The sequence below is a fragment of the Haliotis cracherodii genome, unplaced genomic scaffold (genome assembly GCF_022045235.1).
Source record: "Haliotis cracherodii isolate W230 unplaced genomic scaffold, xgHalCrac1.p SCAF_16, whole genome shotgun sequence".
NCBI lineage: Eukaryota > Metazoa > Mollusca > Gastropoda > Lepetellida > Haliotidae > Haliotis > Haliotis cracherodii.
The window spans coordinates 8,420,043-8,430,286 of NW_027266271.1; positions in this window are offsets into that span (position 1 = coordinate 8,420,043).

The following is a 10,244-nucleotide window of genomic DNA, read 5'->3' on the forward strand; positions in this document are numbered from 1 at the left end:
ACAACATGTTCATCTGTTTCTCTAACACCTGGTGTCATCAACCAAATTTACTATGAGTCCTACATTTGTAGGTTTCTGTGAGTAATCTGCTTCCAATAAGTTGGGACTCATTTCTTTTGGTTTGACAGAGATAGGAGATATACCCTTAACATAGTGATAGAAACTAAAAGTTTCAGTATACTAGTCCTTCTAATGATGATATTCATACAGCAAAACCCCTAAAAAGAGCACGTTTCTACAAGTCCTTATGATACCAGGCTACCTTAACTATTGGGCAGATTGGTACGGACTATAGGATCGCCAGCTGTCATCATCATCAACAATCACTTGCTTCTAACATTATTATTTCCTGTACTTTTATGACAACATAACATTTTACTGAAGTCTGTTTTCTTTTGATATTGATGAACAAAGTCACTCAGAGTGACGTCATTAAGCAAACTGGTCACGACTTTCAAAATGGCAAGCATTGCATAATAACTAAAGCGATCCTATAACATGAATACAGCATTCACTTTTACTGGTAATCATGGTAATAAGCAGTTAAATTTTCACTGGTAAAACTAGGCTTGGATCGGTAATTCATGTGAATGTCAGTCTCACTAAACGGCAAATAAAGTACCTTATAAATCTTTGTTTTGCACAAATCATCGGCCATAATCAATACCGGTTATTTTTCGAATGAAGTCAGTTTGTCTATTATTATCATGGTTCCCCACTGTCTATGTTCAGTGCAAGGAAATAACATTTCACTTTGCTTCAAGGTTACATATCTATTTGTGACCCGTGAAGATCCAGGATAGAATAGATCTTCAGCAACCCATGCTTGCCGTAAAAGGCGAGTATGCTTGCCGTTAAAGGCGAGTATGCTTGCCGTAAAAGGCGACTAATGGGATCGAGTGGACTCGTTGACTTGGTTGATGCATGTCATCGATCCTAATTGCGTGGATCGATGTTCATGATGTCAATCACTGGATTGTCTGGTCCAGACTCGTTTATTTACAGACCGCCGTCCTATAGCTGGAATATTGCTGAGTGCGATGTTAAACAACAAACAAACAAACATATCTATTTGTAGTCTCAAACCAAAGTGAAATTCTCCCCAAAAAGATGAGGTGAGGTGAAATGGGGTTTAACGCTGTGTCCAAGATTATTGCACTTATATAGCGATGTGCATGCACGTGTGTGTGTGGCTGCTTATACTTTTCCGGACTGATGCCGATTTATAGTGCTAGCACACTGAGATACCATGACGCAGTTTAACATGAATACCCCACTCAGACACAGTATACTGACTCCGAGGCGACCAGTCCTTGTTTTAGCCCTTTAATGCCGAGCGCCAGGCAGGGTAACAACAAGTACCATCTTTAAACGTCTTTTGGAATGACGCGACCAGGGATCGAACCCCGAACCTTCCGCTCTCCGGGCAGACGCTCTACCACTAGACCACGGAGGCTGTCATTCCCCAAAAAGAAAATTGTGATGGAACTTTGTGTGACTGATGTGGGGATCTAACAAAATTACTTCAGAGATGTCACCAATGTATACTGCATTGAACATGTTGAAAGAATTAAAATCATGTAACTGTTTTACATTTTTTTTCATTTGTTCAAAAGTGGGACTGACAAAAATGGGGGAGAGGAGATGTCACTGGAAATTTGTAGTCTACAGCAACTGGCAGTTTCGAAAGCCAACAGGAACACTGGTATAACAAACTCTTTGTTCCATGTGAGGAGCTCCATATTATTCAATCATCCAGATGATCCATCTTTTCATAATTTAACTCAGTCAAACAGATTGACACAATGCATGAAAGACGTCTGGAAACATCACACTATTTCTTGTGTAAATTTCGTCAATTTCCTTCCAACACTCACTCATACATTGTAGCCATGTTTGTTAAGTTAGAACCAACTTCAGCAGCCGAACATCCTATCAGACAACTTTCATATTTATCTGGTTTGAGAATCGCATGTTCTACTCATTCATATGATCAAGAGTTTATATCAAGTATTATTTTAACTCTTTTTCTCTCCTAAACATGCTAAATATTCAGTTATTTGTATTCCTTTGGTCAGTAAATGACATAATCTTTTAGGCTTCAGGGGATCATAAAAATTACCCCTGCATCTCAAACTGAGACCTTGGAAAACAAAATACTTGCATTTCCAGTAACCATGGTAACCAAGTATTTTACCAGTGACTGATTTTTTTAATTATTATATATATGTGTGTGTGTGTGTGTGTGTGTGTGTGTGTGTGTGTGTGTTCAATAACAATGAGGTTGTCAACCATGTCAACAGCTCAGACAAGAAATAACTACTGTACCTTGATCATGTTGATTGTGAAATGACATAAATGATCCTTGTAAAGCCACCAGTGTTCATTATTCAATCAAGACATGTAACCCTTCAACTATAGCCCTAATTATGAAATATTACCTACCTTCCTAGATTTGTAAAGGAAATGTTACATCATAGACTATCTACACTTATGTAACCATTCAATAAGATTATTAAGTAGATATGCCAGTCTTGCAGTCATTGACATGTGCATATATTGAAATGACCCAACTGAATTTCAACACAAAGCCTAAGAAATCTTAATTAAACTGTAATGTATATGGATGAACGACAAGAATGTGTCTACCAACTGACCAAACAAATAACTGCTGATTGTAAATCAACTTGGTTTTATTGTTGAAAATACTGAATTCAAAGATACTAACAGTAACAGGCATACAGGTTTGTGATAGTTATAAAGTAACTTCCCCCCAAAAAAACAATCTAAATCATATTTTTCTAAGTTGGGAAAGGAAAGGCTGGCTCATCCATTTGGAAAGATTATTTTTCCCATACCAATGACATTCATACATAACTATGAAATTAATGGCCACTATGAAATTAATGGCCACTTATTAATACTTTTATCTACAATTCATCAATCAAAATTGTCATTCTGTATCAGGCAAACTACAGTAAGATCAAACAATTTCTCCAGTCAAAACCATTATTTCTCTGACTATTTAAATGTTCTACTATTACTACTCTGTTTACAGATCCACCAACACAACATGTAAACACAAGGAATAAAATCAAAATTAAAGAGAAAAAAGTTCCTTCCATCTTGATATCCACAGATGACACAACTTCATAAGAATGTCAGTGGCATAATTCATGAAGATAAAGGAGTCTAAGAGAGAGATGATGACATATGTCATTGTGGACTGTGAAGAAAACTCATGAAGTTTATGAGACAAAATCATCTAAATTTTATCCTATTTATTGATATTGATGATAATCGTTATGCAGGTTGTTATTTATGAGACATAAACATACCAATCTAAGTTGAATGGCATTTCAAATAAAACCATAATTTCTACCTATTAGCATGATTAGCTTTTTCAAATTAAGGACAATTTCTATATAAAAAAAAAACCACAGTAAAACAATGTCTAACTTCAAACTCATTTGATTTTATGTATCCTATTTAATATTAATAATAATAATATTTATATGTCAAGCAGACAACAATAACTGATATAGTCTAATAACAATATGCAATTTGTCCAAATTAAAATATTTTCTTGATCTATTTTCTAAGAAGACACAATTTATTTATAACAACCTAGCTCTTTATTTTACTGTAATTGCGATGTTTCAGTATAGATCACTTTATCGTTGTCAGGCATTACAGTAAAATAAAGAAATTGTTATCCATACATTGTGTCCACTTTGAGGGTTGTGATGGGTAAACGTAAAACACCCTTCAACATGTTCCAAACACTATCGTAAACGTAACACGTACACTCTTTTGTCGTAAATGCTTATCATAAAATACCAAAAAATAACTGCTTAACGTAAATAAATAATTTACTGCTTATCGTAAAATGATTAAAATGGTCAAAAACAGTCTGTCTTCAAGACCCAAATGCTTCGCCACAGAAAGCAGGCTGCGCAACTGACGCAGGGGACCGTCTAGAATGTGCTATTTGAAATTTTACCAGGTATTAAAAATATGAATTGTCAGGATGAAACGAAAGCAGAATTAAAAGTCCCATGTCCTGCAATGGCTGATTTAGGAATTTTTCTCGACGATTTTATTGAAAAAGAAGAAAAGTTACTGCTTAAAGAAAAAGTCCCCTAAATTTTACTGCTTAATGCTTATGGGACCCACCCTCAGGACCCTCCACTTTGTCTTTCATCAACTTCTTAGAAATGTAGATAAAACAATTATTCAGTACTGTACTGTAGATAGATTATTTCTTCTAAGCTAAAAGAAATCTGTTCTAAAAGCTGCTGTAGGTATTTTCAAGTTTTCACTAAAATGTTCATTTTAAAGGAACTATCAAGAAATGCAATACACTTCTATATAGATCTACATATATATATATATATACACATATATATAAACGTACACACGTGACAAGTGCGCGAAAACAACATTATTACAACAGCATTTCCATTAATGTAGATCAAATTCTTCAGAAATATAAAATAGCAAGTAAAATTAATTATAAACATTTATTACAGCCTTTAAAATACTTGCATTAAACATGTTTGAATTGTATTAAACCACACTGGGGACTAGAGTATCAGTAATGTGCATGTTTGGGAAATATATATATCTAAATATAGACTGTATGATTCGACCCACGACTGCAGGCCTATATGGATGTGGGACTTTTTCGGATGATTTCGCCTCCGACTCGCTCCACCCGTGGGAACATTTAGGCTGTTTTGCAAAATAAGCGAGCCACTTTCTGAGACATGCCACATTAATACTCGCTAATTAGTAAATACCACCTACCTCCGAAGCTGTTCAGATGGTTTTGACAAGAAAAACTCTCCTACCCGCAGTAAACTGACAATCGTACTTTTTCAGACGGCAACCAGTGGCCATTCTCTCCCCATCTACGTTACACGTCCGCTGACCCAGAGAAAAATAGTTCTCAATATCAATACAGTAAATGTGTTATCCGATACTTAAGAAATGATCCACGTCTATTTTATATCACATACGGATTTAGTTTTATTCGGAATTGTAAAATATGATATGATAAAATTCCCATATGAGTAAACGTTTGGGCTTGATTGTTACGTAATAATTTGACCTAAAACCGAGAATCACTGCGCCGGGTCGTCGTGACCTAGTTCCGCCGTGTTTACATGAGATGCGCATTCGTTATGACACTTTAACAGCTGATTGGAATGATCTCTACATTTACAAAATCTTATGAATGAAGATGATAATGTAACTTTTCATTCTTATGATATAGTTTACTTCGAAATCTAATCAATGTTGGTGTTTTCGACTAATGATTCTAATTCTCCCTGCTATTGCGTATGTATGTATACACGTGTGTACCATTTACACATATAAATGATTAAATATCCCTAGTTCTACTTTTTTTTAAATCAGATAAAAATATTTATATCCTTAACCAAAATTATAAAAAAATCAGTTGAACTAACTCAATACTAATTTAAGCTAGTTATTCCCTAAATGTTGTTGATGTGACAATGTTTAAATGTTTGGGGAGTTTTAGGGTTATAACATTATCTGCATATATGCTTTGACGTTTTTGGTATTATTTGCTATCTACTTTTGTCCACAAACTACTACAACAAACAAATTTGGGTCAAGGCGCCCCCACTGCGCTTTATTTTGGGAGTGAGGGTGCTTTTGAGAACAATCTATTTTTCCTCAGCTGTACCCAACGAATTATTTATTTAATGAGTACCATCAAACATTTTATTCAATTTCACCATTAACGCAAACACATTGACTTTTGGGTACTGTCCCATCTTTTCCGAATATATATATATGTGTCCTTCATCATTGATTTTATTCCCATATCATATTATGTAAGCAAATCATATACAGTCATACCATTAAGCTAGAGTTAGATATTTCCTGATGTTACAAATTCTACTTCTACACTCTTTCTCATCCGTTAACTACCAGAACTGCCCCGGAAGGACACGAGTCGAAACGATATTAAGCGCGAACTGGCACAGCACCGAAAAACAAGATACTACAACCTGTGAAGATTTTATGATCGCTTCTGAGATTGGCGCATATAAGTATGACAAGAAGGACATCGCGTGATTATCTTTCTAAATTGATTAAATGTACGATTTTCATATTACAATGAAACACCTTTCTCCAAGTGCTCAGGAAAAGTGGGAAGAGACAGAGAGGTTTGATAGTTTTTGTTTAAATTCGTACATTCGTTACACTCGTTACATACGTTACATTCGCATCCTAATCAGATTCCAGTGCTTGCACCAAATCACAAATCCTAAAGCAAGTCTCTCATTTGGAGGTTGGGGTTAAATGAGTCTAAATAAACAGGAGACTAGATGACCAGTCACTGGAGTGTCTGGTCCAATGTACAGGCTGTCGTCAAAAACATGGGTGGAATACACATTTGCTGTGTGCGGTATTAAATAAAAAACAAAAAACATTCATATTCAGCATTCATTTGATCCAATACAGTGTTTTTGCAGATTTTTCGACAAAGGTAAAATGACGTTTATTTCTAATTCTTTTATGCAATTTCAGCTTTGCAATTTACAACACCTGTTGTTCATTTTCCTTAAGAAGATAAACATAATTTGCGGAAGGGCTACAGATTCAAGCACTGTATTGGAGATACAAAACTCATTCTCTTGTGAGTTCTGTCATGTGTTTTGTAATCTTTTGCTTGCATGTGTGTTTTGCGGGGTTCACTGTCGCTCTACCTATGAGTACACTATATATGTGTGGGCGACACACAGTGTACCACACAGCTGTCATGTCGACATCCTCGGGCCAGTACTCTCTAAGGCGGGCGAGTAATACACTGATTCAGTTTGATTGTGTGTTTGTTGTTTTACGCCGGACTCAGCAATATTCCAGCTATATGACGGCGGTGTGTAGACAATCGAGTCTGGAACAGACAAGCCTGTGATTGTCATCATGAGAATCGAACCACGCCTTTGGAATACGATGACATGCATCTACTAAGTAAGCGAACCTGACCAAACGATCCCGTTAGTCGCCTCTTACGACAAGCATAGTCGCCATTTACAGCATGCATGCACGAGTTGCTGAAGACCTATTCTATCCCAGATCTTCGCGGATGAATTGATTGACAATCAATAGGAGAACCTCAGAGATGATTTCTTTTATAAAATCTTGTACGAGTAATCATTGTCCCCCATCCTGCGTGTCATGTTATTTATGTCCAACGCATTTTAAATATATTCAAATGTAACAGTAACTGAAATCAGATAATTTTAAACACAACTGATAATCAATCAAGTTTGTTCACGACTATATGAATGTTCAAACTGATTTTCTATGACAGTGTACACAACAAACCACTCACCGTGGACCATAAAGCTGTACACCTCCAACAGGAATGATTTTGTATGTTTGTTGTTTAACGCCGCACTCAGCAATATTCCAGCAATATGACGGCGCTCTGTAAATAATCGAGTCTCGGCCAGACAATCCAGTGATTGACATCATGAACATCGATCCACGCAATTGGGATCGATGACATGCATCAACAAAGTCAACGAGTCTGACCACTCGACCAGAAAATCATACGACAAGCATAATCGCCTTTTATGACAAGCAATATACAGACAACGCTTGCAGACAACATAAACAGTTGCTTGAACATTAATGAATTTGAAATCATCTATAAAGAAATGAATACACAATGCCTTTTAGAAAGTGGTTAAATGTAACAAATGTTATATGTGGTTTCATATTTTCTTAGTAAAGTATACATGCTAGTACGTTGTTTCGGGTTGAGTCCTATACCGGATTCGAACCCACATTCTCAGAGTGAGGCACTTAATCGCTAGCACATATAGCCAGCGATCTAACCTACCTAGCCAACGCACCCCTGTGCTCGCGTACGGGATGCAATCTTTCCACGAGGGAAGTGAACGTTTTCCTCTGCGAGAGGTAAGTTTGCAAACATCGTTTCAGTGTAGCAGTTTCCAATATTTCTCGAACTCTAAGCATTTATACCCAAACCTTTTCAATGCTGAAAAAGTGTTAAGCAAAAACACCAAAGAGCTCTGTCGCGAAATAACAACCCTTTACTCGCTAAACAACTGATAGCTGTCAGAAAAGGCGTAAGAAAATATGTCTGAGAAACAAAGCTTTTGAATGGATTGCATTATTCGCCAGTTTATACAATACTTTAGCATTCAAATATATTAAGAATTTTAAATAATTCATGAAAGAATACTTTTTCGAAATATGAAGTTTCAATATTTAACGGTTATGAAATTATTAGGACTGAAAGACCACAACCCTTAACAACCCATTGAACCCTTTCCACTCCACATGTCAAACTCTTTTCACAACGGAACAAGTTTTGTCGCAGAACGCTTTTCGAGAATCTAGGTGTGTAGTGTAACTGCTTTAACTGTTCATATTGCGTGAGGTAATATATATTGAAGTCTATTATTGCGAAAACTTCCATGTATTTTAAGTAGAACTTTTCTTAGGAGAGGAAATTCACTGCCCTTGTAAAGAGCAAGTATGGTTGGGCAGAGGAGTACGTTTCTTGGATATTGACGATACCTGTTAATTCCACGAGGGACACTAACAACGCTCTAAATAACTTCATTAGTAGCGGTTCGATTTGTGCTCGTGGGTTTCACCAAAGTGGTCAACATCTGTATTAATCACGTTGGGTAACGCCAATTATTAAGTGACAGACGATGTTACAACTGAAACCCCAACTCTCTCACTCAATTAAGAATTTGAGCTGACAATAAAACTTCCGTCTGTTTGGTTGGATAGAAATCAAACGGTTTTATGATCATGTATATTTGTCAAGTAAATTATTTTTTTAGCCAACTGAAACGTCAGTGTATACTTGTTCTGTATCAACTAAGGTTTCGAGGATTGTGTAACCCCCACGCCTGATATTGTGATACCTGTCTTTACCATATAGTGCAGTGTGTGTGACTGTATTGTCGAGGATGGGGGTGGGCGGTTTGGGTGTTGGGTATGTGGAAGGGGAGGTGGGCGGGGGGAGGTGGAAGCGTACATCTTGCTATGCTATGCAGGATTGTGTCTCATAGGAGTGTCAGAACCCTTTCATCACGTGTTTGAATCTAAGAATAATATTTTATTGTTTGTAATACTTAACCCTTAGCGATTATACATTAATGAACGTTTCACTGTATCGCGATCTAACGCGATCTAACTTTAAATCCTAACTAATCCTAGATAGTCATAAGAGATTCCAATTCATTTACGTCATTATGTTTCATTTCAATTGTTAAAACACATAATCCTCCAGAGTTGTTGAATTTGATAGATGGCTAACCAAATGGATCGCCGGTTAAATAATAAGACTTTGGTTTAAGATGCGTGTTGGTAGGTATAGATCACGTACATTGTGTACCCCTCTGATCTATATAGAAGATGGAAGTACGAGGACTGGGTTTTTACCCGTTGGAACTGTAAAATTTAAAGTTGTGGAAAACTTTGAAACATTGGTGTGAAAATGTTCTGACATGGCCGACACCTAAACTTGTATTTCTTACACATGCAAGTTTTCGAGCTCAAATATGGCTAACATAAATATCGGAGTTTGACGAAGTCCGTGGCCTATGATGAAACCATATTTGACTGTTATTTATGTTACTTATAGGTGTTGTAAGAGGCGACTGAATGGAGCGGGATATCGGGATATAAGGCTGGCTGACATGGTCGATTCCGGGACATCCACACCTCGACAGCGTTGGATTGTGAACGCTCATTACAGTCACTTATGTGTCTGTACCAGACTTGAATATTTACAGGCGGTCATCACTTAGCAGAACATTGCCCCGTGCGGCGTTAAGCAAAACAAACAAACCATGCAATACTTCAAATTACACAGATGTCGTCGTCTAAGCCATGGCATTTCGCTGTGCAGATTAGCGTCCCTTAGATCAGCAAGGATCCGAGATGCGCCCTGGTTATGATTCGTGGTTTGTCAGTACCACATATGCCTGTGCTACACTGGAAATATAATACACGAGATAATGAAGGTAAAGATACACACTATCCCAATACCTGCTGTGGTTGTACCGCAATTACAGTCGTATCGCAATAGTGTTTTGGGCTATTGGAGATCACCTCCGTGATGTAGTGGATAGAGCGTCTGCCCGGAGAGCGGAGGATCGGCCGCATCATGCCAGACGTTAAAAGATGGTTTATATTAACCACTCGAACTGCAG